Genomic DNA, 13440 nt, shown 5'->3' on the forward strand with positions numbered 1-13440 from the left:
TGTTCCTGATATTCATAAATGACCTCCCCGACAAAACTGCCTCTGAGATGGGTATAGATATGCTGATGACACCACACACTATAACAGACACAACAGGAAAACAAATGAACAGATATCTAAGGAAATGGCAGAAACACTAGAGGACGACCTCCAATCTGTAGAGTAATGGGGACAAAAATGGATGGTCACATTCAATGCTGCCAAGACTAAACTTGTTTCATTCAATAATTACAAGAAACCTTCTCTACCACCAATAGCAATGGCCAAAGATTCATTATCTGAAAGTACTTCTTTTAAACTCCTCGGCCTAACGTTCACAAGAAACATAAGTTGGAGCAATTACATTGAGAGCATTGCCAGGACCGCTGCGAAGAAGGTGGGTTCTCTTTACCGTGCTAGAAAGCTACTAATGCCCAAAAATATCCTGTACCTCCATAAGGCCATCATTCGCCCATGTATGGAGTATTGTTGTCATATTTGGGCTGGTGCATCTGCTACTAGTCTTTTGTTCCTGGACCGAATTGTCATCTAGGCTTCAGCCTCTGTCCCATCGACGAAATATTACATCCCTTTGTCTGTTCTACAAGTATTTTAATGGTGAATGCTCTGACGAACTGCAAGCACTTTTGTCCCCACGACGTAAACACTTTCGACAAACCCGACAAGCAGGTAAATCCCACCCCTTCACAGTAGATATTCTTAGATGTAAGAGAGCCTTCTACTCCAGTAGTTTCTTCCCCAGAACTGCTAGACTTTAGACTTCCATTCCATGTCCCTGCTTCCCCAACTGTACTGACATGCAGAAGTTCAAGTGTAACGTGAACTGACATCTTGCTGCCAAATTCCCTACATAGTACCCCAGTAGCTTATGTCCCTGATAGTAGCCCCCTACACCAAAATGGCAATGTGCCTTGTTTGGGGTGAAAATGTAATAAAAACAAAATTACTTCAACATTGCAATTGATCCCAATTTTCTCAACCCACTTGTCACATCCTTTTGTTACACACACACCAACGTTCCAACGACAACAGGTACAAGTTCCACCTTCTTAGACATCTATCATCGTTTTATCTCCTTTTTTAAGTCTTGCTACTTTTCGACCTTTTCTCTTCTTTCCCTCCACATCAACTGGAACTTTTCTTCTATGATTATTGCTGTGAGTTCCTTTTGTTCCAACAAAACTAAATCTGGTCTCCTTGCTTGAATCACATTATAACGTTGGATATTAATATTCCACAATAATTTCACATTATTACTCTCCATCATCTCTTCTGAAAAATTCTCATACCATATTCTTTGCATTCCAACCATCTTTTTTTGCATGTATCCCAATTTTGTTTTCTTTCTTTTTATTCATATTCATGCCAAACAAGGCACAGTGTCACTTTGATGTAGGGGCTACTATCGGGGACATAATTTGTAAGGGACTTGAGCAGCAAGATGTCTGTTCACATTGCATTTCAGCATCTGCATGTTAGTATAGTTGGGAAAGCAGGAATCCGGAAGGGAGTTCCAAAGTCCAACGTTTCTGAGGAAGAAACTATTAGAGTAGAAGGCTTTCTTACATCTAGGGATCTCTATTGTGTGCTTTGCCGTTTCTAGGGGTATTTACACTGAAGGGGTACAAGGGCTTGTAGTTCCTTGGAGCATTCACCATAAAAATACTTGTAGAACAGGCAGAGGGATGCAACATTTCGTCGATGGGACAGATGTTGAAGCTTAGATGACAGTTCAGGACCTATCAGATTGGTGACTCTCTTTTGAACCCTGTCCAGCAGAGAGAGACTAGTAGCAGATGCACCAGCACAAATCTGACAACAATACTTCATACATGGGTGAATGGTGGCCTTGTGGAGATACAGGATACTTTCAGGCGTAAGTAGTTTTCTAGCATGATAGAGAGAGACCACCTTCCCTGCAGCACCTTGGCAATGCTCTCAATGTATCTGTTCCAACTCATTTTCCCTGTGAACGTTAAGCTGAGGAGTTTGAAAGAAGTATTTTCAGATAATGTATCGTTAGCCATAGCTATTGATGGTTGAGAAGGTTTCTTGTAATAATGGAAAGAAACAAGCTTAGTCTTGGCAGCATTGAATGTGATCATCTATTTTTGTCCCCATTCCAGGATTTTTCTTGCAATATTTTCATGCTGCCTTTTGTACTCCTTTCGAACTTCTTGCAACGTGTTACGCATTCTCACCTTTTTTCCTACACAGTCGACACCGACAAGTTTTATCAATGTGATACTTTACATAAGTTGTCCTGAACGTTTGCTCATTTGCAACTCATATTAGGGCTTCGGTCCCAACCTTCAAGTCACATTTTCACAACCATTGCCAGTTTTTCCCCTTTTGTCTACTGACTCTGGTAGAACTCTACTGAATTGACTATGCATTTTCTTCTCTCCTTATTATTACTTTTAATATTGGTGGTTGTAGTAGTAGTAGTAGTAGATTGTCGATACAAAGAAATGTATTAAATGACGTTATTGACGTTACTACATATTTTAAATAATACAGAAATGTTCAGATGATTAGAAGATTAACTGTTTATTGAAATCGAGGTAACAAATGAAACAATAATTGATTGAATAATTAAACTAATATAGAAGTTGCATATCATTAATTAGTTTAGGCCGGCTTTTACTTTTTATGCCTGCCAGCCTGACAGCTGCTGCTGATTATATAAGGCTCCTGCGTTTCATGATTCTTTAAAAGCAATCTCTGTTCACCAGCCTACACTAACAATGGAGCTGTTTTTATATAGATACCTCAGTGCAAGTTGTTTGCAAGCGGCAATATCGGCAATTACGACATTGTATCTTTTCCTAGTGTGTTACTGGGATCAGCACCAATTTAATATGTGCTAACGGTTATATCTCATAGGATTAGTGAATCTCTTGACAAAGGCTTCCTTTCCAGGGCAATTGCTCTTGACATATCAAAGGACTTCGACACAGTATGGCATAAAGGCCTACTTCACAAGATCTCCAGCTACGGTATAACTGGAAATATTCTCTCTATCATTAAATCATTTCTCTCTGATAGGCTCATAAGAGTAGTGGTTGATGGACAAAAATCAGAGGCCTGCAGTATTAATGCTGGAGTCCCTCAAGGGTCAATCCTGGGCCCAACTCTCTTTCTGATCTACATCAATGACCTCCCTAAACACATACTTAAATCATTTGTTGACATCTATGCTGATGACACGACCATCTACAGTAACACATCAAAGGCTGTAAATGACAAAGCTCTCTCTGATTCCCTCTACTCTGATCTCAGACGAGTGGTTCAGTGAGGGAAGTTGTTGCTGGTTACCTTTAATGCATCTAAAACCAAACTCCTATCTTTACATCATCAACGCTCTGATCCCCATCTGGCATCAATTGAAATGGATGGCTCTCGTCTAGGAGAAGCTCCATGTTTTGACAAGCTTCTGGGCTTGACCTTCACTCCTGATCTGAAATGGAACACGTACATCAAGTCTGTTGCCAAGGTCGCTGGAAAGATGGTGGGATCCTTCTACCGCTCCAGAAGATATCTCACTACTGATGCAATTCTCTATCTATATAAAAGCCAAGTACGTCCAAGGATGGAATACTGCTGCCATATCTGGGCAGGAGCTGCTAAAAACAGCCTATGCTGCCTTGACAGAGTATAAAATAGACTTTGTGGCTTAGTGGGGGATGCCCTTTTCTCTTCCCTGCAGCCTCTCTCCCACAGAAGAGACGTTTCAAGCCTATCTTTGTTTTATCGTTATTTCCATGGCAGGTGCTCATCTGAACTCCAATCTCTGGTCCCCCCCTCGCCAATCTTTTACAAAAAAAACACCCGTCTAATTGAATCCACTGTCAAAAACTTTCCCCACTTTTTATCTATGCCTAAATCAAAACGTAGATTCCATGAACAAAGCTTCTTTCTTAGAACTGCACGCCTGTGGAACTCTGTTCCGTCTGCCTGCTTCCCTCCTGACTTCAACTTGAATGTCTTCAAGTCCAACGTAAACAAATTCCTGATGAACCGCCCCCTTAAGTAGACACTCTAAATATCCAGACTAACGTACTGTACTTGCAATACCCCTTATCCCTGAGTGGCTTCCGGGCCTTGATAAGTGGTGACCACGTTGTAAAAAAAACAAAACAAAAAAAAAACCTTAAAGCAGTCGTTTTATGAGATAATTTTCATTTTGTTGTGACGTATATTTTGTGAAATATTGATATTTTACTAATTTGCAATAAAGCGATTGACGCAGTTTATCTGTAAGAGGAGTTAAACTATGCAAATTAACATTTACAAAATTTATTATTTAAAAACAAGAAAACAATATAAAAGATTATTTCCTAATTACATGCAGTTTCCAAATTAGGCTGTTTTCTTCAGAGGAATATATATATATATATATATATATATATGTGTGTGTGTGTGTACACAATACTAATAGGAAGATGTTACACACACACTTTTTAACATTTTTTATTCTGTTTTTTGATTTGATTAATTGATTTTCTCTACACTGATAAAATGAAATTTTTGCCCGTACAGTATTTTGGAAAGGCACGAATCATCTTTGACTTCAGATCCTCAAACATTCTTCTTCATCTGATTGTTGAACAGATGTTGGCTAATAGCCAAGTCTATTAACACGTCCAAGAGATGAGAAAGAAGATCAAATTGTTGGCGTCTAACAATAATGACTATATGTTTGTCTAAAACCGTTGGATATTTCTCCCCATAAACACATTTCCGCAACTGATAAACGATACTTTGGGATAGTCAGAAAAAAGAATTTCTTTACAAAGAAATAAATAAAACCAAAGAACAAAATTTCTGAACATTTTAGGTATTTTTTTTCTGGATGATCTTATTCAATGACGAACATGAATGATGTAGTTTGGGGCGAACACATGTAGCAATTGACCAAGTTCAAAATGAAAATGTTTTTGCACATACACTTACTTGCATGACTAGAAACAAATAAAACGCTTTAAGCCTATCAGATACGTTTCTTTCAATTTATCATGTTTGCCGTTTGGATCCACCCAGAATGCATGGTTTTTCATTAAAAAAAAATTGAGTCAAAGTTTACGACAGAGCTAACTTATGTTCGTTTCCTTTGCTCCTCTGTCGGGCGTTGGGAAAGCGTTTCTCGATTCTCAGACACGCGCAGGGGTAGTTATAAGCATACGCACTCTAACACTAATGCAGACACATATACACAACTCATTAACTCTTCCTCATCAAAAACAATTAAAATTATTCCTTAATATCTTCTCTTATCAAAAATCCTTCCCAAAACCAGAGCCCTAAAAAGGTCCGTAAAACATACACGCACACACACATTTCCACAAAGTTAGGTATGTATATGTTTACATATTTATACGCATAAGGTTCACTTCTAAACTAAGGTTGTATTATCAAATCGAACAATTGTTGTGTTGTCGTTTATATATATATATGTATATATATATATATATATATATATATATATATAAATTACATTTTCACCCCAAACAAGGCACATTGCCTCTTTGGTGTAGGGGGCTACTATCAGGGGTAACATCTACTGGGGTACTATGTAGGGATTTGGGCAGCAAGGTGTCTGTTCACATTACACTTGAACTTCTGCACGTCAGTGCAGTTGGGGAAGCAGGGACCCGGGATGGAATTCCAAAGTCTAGCGGTTCTGGGGAAGAAACTACTGGAATAGAAAGATCTTTTACATCTAGGGATCTCTACTGTGTGGGGATGAGATTTAGCTTCCTATCGGGTTTGTCGACGGTGTTTACGTCGTGGGGGCACAAGTGCTTGCAGTTCGTCAGAGCATTCTCCATTAAAATACTTGTAGAACAGGCAGAGGGATATAACCGTGTCTATGTATGTCTAGTGTATATAAGATGCAGTGGAACTCCGGGATTCGGTGGCCCTAGGATACGTTTTTCTTTTTTTTTTTTTTCAGGTTACAATGTGGAATACGATGTTTTCCGGGCCCCTGGTTATGGTATTTGCACCGCCTTACGGTGTTATTTATAATGTTATTTGATTATATGCATGTGTATTATATACTGTACTGTAGTTTGTTACTAATTTTTAATGCCGTATCCCGGGGTTATTCTGTATACATGCTTCTGTAATCGTGTATCGTCTAGTGGTTAGAATATAAGGACAATTACTTTTTTTCGTATGTGGGGTGTCTGTGGGTGTTTAATCTACTCATGACAATAACAAATGGTATAATAAGACGGACAGCAATGATGACTAAACTCTTGGGAGACAATTAATAAGGTATGTGTCAAGCATTGACACCTTATTCATTGTCTCCCTCTCCTATGGCAGCAGGTACCTAAAAATGAAAGCATCTTCTTCCGAATGGAGCACCCAAAACGCCGAATTATCATTTCCATATCTTTATTTCCAAATGTTCCATGTCTTGGAGTCTGCAGCTCTTAACCTTCTTCCTATATTTTCCTTAGTTGGTCTCTAGATGCTTCCATTGGACTAATTCTGTGACTAGCTCTAAAACTCGTCTCCTCGACTTCCCATGACAGACTAATTCCTAATTCTAATTTCTCCTATGTCAGTCTGAGTGAACAATTTTGTTTGTCACGCAAGTCACATCATTATTTACTAAACCAAATTCCAAACTAGCTTGTTTATATTTTTCCTTAAACCAAAATTTCCCAGTTAAATATTTAAGCTAACATTCTTTTCTTTTAAAAAAATTTTCTGAATATCCTTTTAACCTAAATAATGTAAAAATTAATCATAAAGGTTGTTTTGACTTTTGGCACTGCCCGCCACAACATAACACAGATACTACACTGCGATCATAGCCAAAGGGCCACCATATAACACTAATTAATTGAAATTTGATATTTTTAGATACAGGTTCCTTGGACATGAATCTAACTTAATAACTTGATTTGAGCCCAAAACAAATGTTAAGGGGTCATAATAGGGATCAAAGTTAAAAAAAACTTTGATCTCTGCGGTCTCTACCAAATTACTCAGACAATGTCTGGTCTAAACATTTAAAATTTTACACAAAGGGTATTCAGAGATAGGGCAAGCTTTTTAATCGGTTTGGGTCAAAACTTTTTAGTTACCAATATGTATGTATGTTTGCATGTCTGCCTAAAACTTTCGACAGAGGCGACGGATTTTTACAAGATCAGTATCATTTTGAAGTTCGACTTTCCAGACGACAAATATTGAAAAATTGGCTAAAAACATTAATATCTTCACCTTCTAACTGGGCATTTTTCTACAGGGGGAGTCGCTTTTTTCATCGATATTTTCGAAAGTCCTCCTCTCCTTTCTAATTTATTAATTAAAACCTACGTCACTTCCGGTTTTGCGCCGGTGGTAACAGAAAAGACGTCACGTTTTCCCCGTTCTTTTCCTGCTTTGTGGTACAGGTTCGAGCCTGCCTTCCTACTATCACTTTTTTTTTTTTTTTTTTTTGCTCAACACACACCTCCAAACACCCGGGCATTATTGTGTGAGGGATGGAATTCCCTCCAATACCTATCTTCTACATAAGTTTATGTTTGATGACCTTTTAAATATATTTTTCTTGATCCTTCAACTCGTATCTATCCTAAAAAGTAAATTGCAGAACGAAAACTTAGAGCTAGATTAATAGACGCCAGTGGTGGGTAGTTTGTTTACTTTTTATCAAAATTTTAAAACGAAGCTAATTTATATGTATTTTTTATTTTACAGAGATCAACTTAAAAAGAAACAATACAAATCACTGTATTGGTGCAGAATGAAAGGTATTTCACATTTTGTATTTATTCATCACTCGTGTTTTGTTTAAAAAAAAAATTTTATAATCCATCATTTTTTAAGAGCCACTCTTTCTGAAGAGTTTCTTCATGCTTGCCATTTTCCCAATTTATTCCTTGCACAAAATTACAAACAATGCTCAGATGCTACCAGACTGATTAGACTATTCTTTTTAAATGCTGACGATTCCGCAGAGATCTCATTTTGGCCCACAATCTTTTCAATGGCCATTATATCTTGAGATCTATTATTCACTCTTGTACGAGAAATAGTTCTATGAAGACACTACAAGAAACTATTTCACCGCCGATTTCAATGGAACCGGGGTAGGACTGCTTCTTCAATCAGGATCGGTAAACGTTGGAATAGGCTCCCAAGAGGGGTAATAAATGCACAAATAACACAACAATTCAAGATGAAGTTTGATTTGCTGAGCTGTTGTATTACATTGTGTATACATTTTGCTTGGGTTTTTTTTTGTCTTTGTTTTTTTTTTTTTGCCAAATTTGTTGAATTGAATTGACTCGTTTTGACAGCTTCTATTCAAACAATTATTTATTTTATTTAATTACAGATGTTAAAAGTGATTTACTTTTAATAAGATGCACAATGTTTTAGACCGTTTTTAATACAACTGTTACATTGTCATTAATACACACTGTTGTTGTCAGCTGGATACAATCACTCATACGCCGAAGTTTAGTTTTAAGGAGGTTTATTAATCAGAAGAAGAAAATCGTGACAGAGAAACCAGAGAAAACAAGTGAAGCATGCATGGTCCCCCGTGAGTGAATAAGGCATAAAAAAAAAATGATTAAGTTCAGCATTTGCTGGTGAAAATGAACAAACGGTGCAGTTTTAGACCTTAATATATATAAATTTGAGTTCTGCACTATCCAAAAAAAGAAATGACTAAGTCCATCCCACCCCATTTAACCCTAAAAGTCCTCAAGGCCTTAACATACCTTAATTTGAGTTCCACACCATGCAAAACTGCTAAATAGACATACACAGAAAAATTTAGACAAATATGATAAAATAGTCCCAAACATGGAGTGTTTTTATTAGCCTTAAAAAAACCCTGGGGCACATCCAAGAGTTATCGCAAAGTATAAACAAACAAAATTATATAGAAATCAGTTAATTACAACTTTTCGGAAAGTTTTATAAAAATCCGTCATCAATTTTTTTTTTAATAAGCACAAAAGTGTCAATTTTAGCCATTTTAACCCAAAAGCCACTCCTGTTACTTTTTTACTCATATCATGTTTAATGTTTGTGCAAAATTTCAGAAAATTCCAAGGCGTAGTTTTTGAGAAAAGTGCGGACAGATGAACAGACAAGGGTGAATTCATAGGTCCACCTTCCTTTTGTCGGGGGACCAAAAACCGTTGTTTTTAAGTGATGGGTTACTTGCATGCATAAAGAGGATAGAAAGACCGGTATAACGATAACTTTGGTGCTGGGAAAAACAGAATTATCTCTGCTCGATAGGCAGGCAATTCCATCAATTTTTGTTTCTGAAGTTACCTCTAACCCTTAGGTGTAACTCAAATATTTCCATTCAAATAACGAGTAGTATAATACCTATGTTATAAATTCGAATAGACCAACAAGAAAATGAAGACCTGGTAAATGTTTAAACAATAATTTCATTTGCTACAAATAAATTCATACGTAGATTAGTAGAGGTTTGGTCATGCCTGAGGCCAACTCCACACTCGTATGCCCCTAAAACTCCTTGATTATAAGAACTTGGGTTATTGAGTGGTGCTACCAGATTAGTCTGTCTGAAGATACTGGCTTCCTGACCTAAATACATCAAACATTGATTTTTTTTAAATTTCTCTTTCCAAAACTCAATCATGTTTTGCAAAGCTGAAAACAAACCAATAATTTTCCTCTACAAAACAACCAAACCAAAAACCATGAATAAATATTTGAAATGATAAAGAACTTGAAGCATAAAAATATTTTTCTAAAATTACAGGATTCAGGATAAAGGTTTGATATGCCTTAAAACAAAGCAATAACGAGGCTGTGGACGGATCATCATATCAATATTTTCATATAATTATCCTTTTTAAAATTTTTAATATCACTTCTGTCGTTCTTTAATCGTTTTCAAAAAGCATTACTGAAATATTCTTTGCAGTTTTACCTTTTTTTCACTAAAATTTATAAATGATTCCAAAATCTTCACTTTAAATCAGAACATAAAACAAAACTGAGAATGAGTGTTTAATGCCAAACTTTTTAGAGTAAATGTGGTATTGTGGTGACTAATCCATAACTGCACATCAAACGAATACCATAATATGTAGTTCGCTGCACCTTATAACAAAGGTCATACAAAATTTTAGCCAGATCGACTCAGTTGTTTCCAAGAAAAAGTAGAGTAAATGTGGTATCATGGTGACTAATTATTAATTCCCATGAATCCCTAACTGTGCATAAAATGGATACCATAATACTTAGTTCGCTGCATATTATCGTAACAAAGGCCATAGCAACTTTTAGCCAGACTGGCCTAGTAGAATGGACAGACAGAAATATAATAGATACTATGGAAACGTACTTGACTTCTTTTGCATTAATATTTTGATCCTTACGTTTTCTATAACTTCTTTTCTGAAATTAACGTTGGCCAAATTATATAGTCATCACAACATTCACTCTGAAAGGATTTATACATAGGAAACACACACAAAATAGAGATTTCAATAATATAGTCACATTGAAACATATTCAAAATTACATTGAAATTAAAAATGATCCATTATTACATTAGATCAAAATTAATTCCACAACAAAACAGTTTCGCACCACTTTTATGTCCCATCAAATAAAGATATAATGTGTATTGTTTGGATTATTCAAATTACTCTTTGTATCTTGGGTGTTATTCTCAAACTTTTTTTTTTTTACAAGGGAATCACCACTTATCAAGGCCCGGAGGCCACTTGAGGATAAAGGTTAAAGAGTGTAGAGTGGTCAAAAGGACAATATCATAATAATCTTTAGAAGTGTAAATTTGGTAAATTGGATTACTTAAGGGAAACGGCCCATCAAGGACTTGTTTACATTGGATTTGAAGACATCCATACTGTAGTTAGCTGGAAAGCAGATAAACGGAAATGCAGTTCTAAGAAAGAAGCTTTGTTCATGGAATCTACGTTTAGGTTTAGGCACAGATAAAGAGTGGGGGAAATTATTAATAGTCTTTTCAGCTAGACGAGTGTTTCTCGTGAATGTTTGGCGAGGGAGGATCATAGATTGGAGCTCAGACGAGCACTTGCCATAAAATAACAATAGAGACAGGCTCACAACGTCTCTTCTGTGAGAAAGAGGTTGCAGGGAAGAGAAAACTAACTAGGTTACGAAGTCTATTCTAAACGCTGTCAAGGCAGCATAAGGTCTTTCTAGCAGCTCCTGCCCAGATGTGACAGCAATACTCCATCTTTCGACATACCTGGCTCTTATATAGGTAGAGAATTGCATCAGCAGATAAATATCTACTGGATCGACAGAAGGATCCCATCATTTTTCCAGCGACCTTGGCAACGGATTTAATGTACATATTCCATTTTAGATCAAGAGTAAAAGTCAAGCCCAGAAGCTTGTCAAAACATGGAGCCTCCCCAAGATGTGAGCCATTCATTTCAATTGATATCCAATGGTGATCAGAACGTTGATGACGTAAAGATAGGAGCTTGGTTTTAGATGTATTAAAAGTAACCAGCCACTTTTTTCCCCATTGTATCACATGCTCAAGATCAGAGAAGACAGAATCAGAGAGAACTTGGTCGTTTACGGCCTTTGATCTGCTGCCATAGATGGTAGTATTTATATTTCAAATTAATTTGATAGATTTTAATGAATGTGTGCTGAACTCATAAATCTGCACAGAATTTCAAATGGAACCCTTTATTTAATCCACGGGGTAGATGTTCTCGTTCTGTCAGTCATGCAAAAATCTCAAGTTATTTGTAATGTTATTCTAAGTATCATGAGTTGGACAAGATACTTTTGAAGAAGGTCGGATATTACATCTGTCAAAACAAAGTGAAAATAACATCCAAAATGGGAACATTAGTTCGAATAATCCAAATAATCAACTCCCATCTAAAAAGAAATTCAAAGCATAAGATAACATGATACTATGTTACAGGAAAAAGAACTGTCCCCCTTTCCTGTAAATAAGAAAAACATTAGATAAGTGGAAAATGAGATTTGGATAAGCCGAGACTCGAACCTTGTAAGCAAGGTTCAGAAATAGATTTAGAAATTGTAATAGAATTTCGCTATTGTTAAATTCCATATAAAATAGTTAGATATTGTTTGTATTGTATAAAGAATTCGATTGCTCGTTCTTTTATGAAAACTTAATTAAAAATGTCAGCTAAAAAGAATGAACAATACGAATTAAAATATATTGTAAAAAAATAGGTTGGGTTAAAAAATAGGTTAGTTGAGAATTCTTTATTGTCAAAAGTGTGTTTGGAATGTGTGCTTAGCCACGTGAGTTGGTCACGTTTTGGAACCACACATCTGACGTCATAGCAAAAAGGGAATTCTCAATATATATGCTAGTTTTTAGTCAGATCAAGGCAGTCGATAGTCGAGCAGAGGAAGTAGAACAGTTGAGTCTGCTAGTCAGAGGGAGTTGAGGTCAGGGTCCTTTGGAAGCGAAGGAAACAACATTAAACTATGCAGATCCCGAATTTGAATTCCTGACGTCATCATTTCAACCGGTCAAATGAAATAAAGAATAACCATCGATATTTGTAACTGTTGTCTTTGTGTCGTCATTTAACAACTGCAGGTAATGTGTTAATCATCTTATTATGAACATTGTATAAACCCCTTCCAAGTAATGTGTCTCCCCTCCTCCATTATAAGTAATGATTCTCACCAGTTTGATGTAAAAGAACAGTATTACATATTTATTAAATGAATTCTCATCATCTCTCTCACTTTGTTATAAATGTTTTCCTCTCATCATCATCAATCCTGTATTACATGCACCCGTTATACGTCCCCATAATCTCTCGTTATATGATCCCCGATATGAAACTCCCTGCTATACAACAACTAAACCTTATGTCTAGAATCTTTATTCCAATTTTGATTGCAGTCTTATTACATAATTTTGATTCCACATGATGCCTTAAATTTAAAACTTAAGCTTAAGAAGGAGTTAAGAAGAAATTGAAATTCAGGATGTCTTTCTTAATTTGTATTAAACGGCTATTGATGAAATTCAATACAAATTTGAAATATTTAAATTTTAAAATGAACGCGTATATTTATATTATGTCCCAACAACTTTTAAAAAATTCTCCAAAAATTTGAAATTTGAGGTTTATTTAATTATTGAAGTCTGCTATTGCTAAAATTTCACAAAATCAGAGATATCTCAATTTTCACGATAGGCTTTCAATCCCACATTTGACCCTTATGTATTAAAATAAAATTGAAGCCAACATCACAATCCTCTCACAAACTATCTTCAGTGTTTCAAAATTCATAATGATCGGTATATTAGTTTAGGAGTAAATCCTGTTCAAATATATAAACATATAGATGTACCAAACTGTATAGAAATAGAGATGTGAATTCATTAACGTTTTTCTCCTATACTTTAAAAAC

General features: G+C 36.0%; 1 protein-coding gene across 2 annotated transcripts in view; it reads left to right on the forward strand.

Moving 5' to 3' along the window:
• The window catches only part of LOC145288109 (popeye domain-containing protein 1-B-like), a 1451932-nt gene that overhangs the window by 862081 nt on the left and 576411 nt on the right, over positions 1 to 13440 (forward strand). For both annotated transcript variants that reach the window (XM_080136169.1, XM_080136168.1), the window contains exon 4: positions 7723 to 7775. The gene's annotated coding sequence lies outside the window, so the exon portion shown is untranslated. The remainder of the gene's footprint in view (positions 1 to 7722; positions 7776 to 13440) is intronic.

This window comes from Euprymna scolopes, chromosome 11 (genome assembly GCF_053919585.1).
Source record: "Euprymna scolopes isolate OS-2025 chromosome 11, ASM5391958v1, whole genome shotgun sequence".
NCBI classification, from domain to species: domain Eukaryota; kingdom Metazoa; phylum Mollusca; class Cephalopoda; order Sepiida; family Sepiolidae; genus Euprymna; species Euprymna scolopes.